This window comes from Venturia canescens, chromosome 8 (assembly GCF_019457755.1).
Source record: "Venturia canescens isolate UGA chromosome 8, ASM1945775v1, whole genome shotgun sequence".
NCBI lineage: Eukaryota > Metazoa > Arthropoda > Insecta > Hymenoptera > Ichneumonidae > Venturia > Venturia canescens.
In genome coordinates this window covers 15,773,673-15,775,453 of record NC_057428.1, presented here as the reverse complement: position 1 = coordinate 15,775,453, position 1,781 = coordinate 15,773,673, and the positions used below count along the sequence as shown (strand labels likewise).

The following is a 1,781-nucleotide window of genomic DNA, read 5'->3' as shown; positions in this document are numbered from 1 at the left end:
GGCGTCGCTTCTCCTTTTTCGCTCGAGTACTCGACGTGCCCTCGGATCCGTTCAAATCTGTCGAAACTCTTCCAATTGTGTTTCCCTTACGAAAAACGATCAAAGTTTCAGTGTCCTCGAATCCAATCCTTTTCCTTCTTATTATTTTCAACGTATTCTCCAGCTTTCCTAGACACGAAAACAAATCATCGCTTTTAATATTGATTTTTCAACACTACTTCTTTTTCACTATTTTTCACGTTATCAGCTCTTAGGAGAGTCCCTAAATTACTTCAGACTTTCGTCAAATGTGAGAATTTTAAAAAATTGTAAAAGTTTCATCCTCCTCGAATTTATTCATTTTTCTCGGTATTTTGGAAGATTTTTTTTGGGGTTTTGGACTGCTGAATGAGAAAAATTCATTTTCAAGGTTGATTTTTCCAAGGGAACCCATTTTTTTAATTCTTCCAATTTTGAGCTCTTAAAAAATTGTTCTTTTCAATGTTTTTGTACTTTTGAACAAGAAAAATGGATTTTTGGTGTTGACTGTCAAATGTGAGAATTTTTTTAAATTGTAAAAGTTTCATCCTCGTCGAATTTATTCATTTTTCTCGGTATTTTGGAAGATTTTTTTTTTTTTTGCGGTTTTGGACTGCTGAATGAGAAAAATTCATTTCTAAGGCTGATTTTTCGAAGGGAATCAATTTGTTTGATTCTTCCAATTTGGAGCTCTTAAAAAATGGTTATTTTCAAAGTTTTTGTACTTTTGAACAAGAAAAATGGATTTTTGGTGTCGAGTGTTCCGGCTCCGAGAAAAATCGCAACAAATGCTTGAGGCTTTTGATGAAACATGGAAATCCTCGTGTACGCATCGAAGTACGAGTCTCCCTGAGGATCGCGTGTTCTCGTTAGAGAGAAACACATCGGGGATATATGGGAAGTCCGGGGTAATACGGACCGCTGAAACAATCAAGTGAAACCAGTCGAATGAACTAATTTCCAACAAAATGAATCGAGTTGGCAACATTATTGTGGCTTAACTCGAATTAAAATAAATGCGGTTAGCCCCGCGTAGTTACCGAAATAGTTTAACTTTTGTTCGTCGCACTGAAAATTCAGGACGGTCCATAAAAATTCTTCGCCGAGTTTTTCCGCAGTCCGAAATTGTGCTCAATCATAAATGCTTCCGATCCCCCGTTCATTGGCGGCCCCAAAATATCCACCGGATTGCTCCATTACGTTTCATTTCAATTCGAGTCTCGAATGCTCTCCAAACTACCTAAATTTCGAAAGAAAAATTCACTTTCATGATTTTTCAAAAGAGGGACCAAATTCATTGGTGTTTTGAGAAACAGCGATTGAACCAACGTATATTCCAGCTGAATTTGAGCTCGAGACGAGCTAAAAATTGTTTTCGTCGGTCAGCGCCGTTGCTGGGAGTCTCGGGACACTGGAAGAAATCTGAAGGATTCTTCGAAGCATTCGAAAAATCGAATAAAACTTGCGACCAAAAATAATCCGATTGAGCCCGTCGAAGGGCAAAGATTTCGACGAAATTTGACAGCCATCCGATTTGACAGATTCCAGGACAATACGATGATCGCGTAGCGCAGGTGAAAAATCAGTTTTTCCGGAGAATCTCGTCGAAGTTGATGCAGCGTTTCACCCAAAAGTCCTAAGAATTTCGAATTTTTGTGAAAGAATTTTTCAAAGTTTTTTCCTCTTATTTTTTCACCTTATCAATTTTCGAAGATTTCTCAAGCGTTCGACGCTCGTCACGAAACGGCACGTTCCGAATACTC

The 1,781-nt window shown here is 38.2% G+C and overlaps 1 long non-coding RNA gene across 1 annotated transcript; it reads right to left on the bottom strand.

The window, feature by feature from the left end:
- Nucleotides 1–595: 595 nt before the first annotated feature.
- Nucleotides 596–1,571, bottom strand: LOC122414717 (uncharacterized). Its single transcript, XR_006261805.1, has 3 exons — nucleotides 1,348–1,571; nucleotides 1,059–1,258; nucleotides 596–939 (listed from the first exon to the last, which is right to left on the bottom strand). It is a non-coding gene; the product is annotated as an uncharacterized lncRNA (long non-coding RNA).
- Nucleotides 1,572–1,781: the final 210 nt, after the last annotated feature.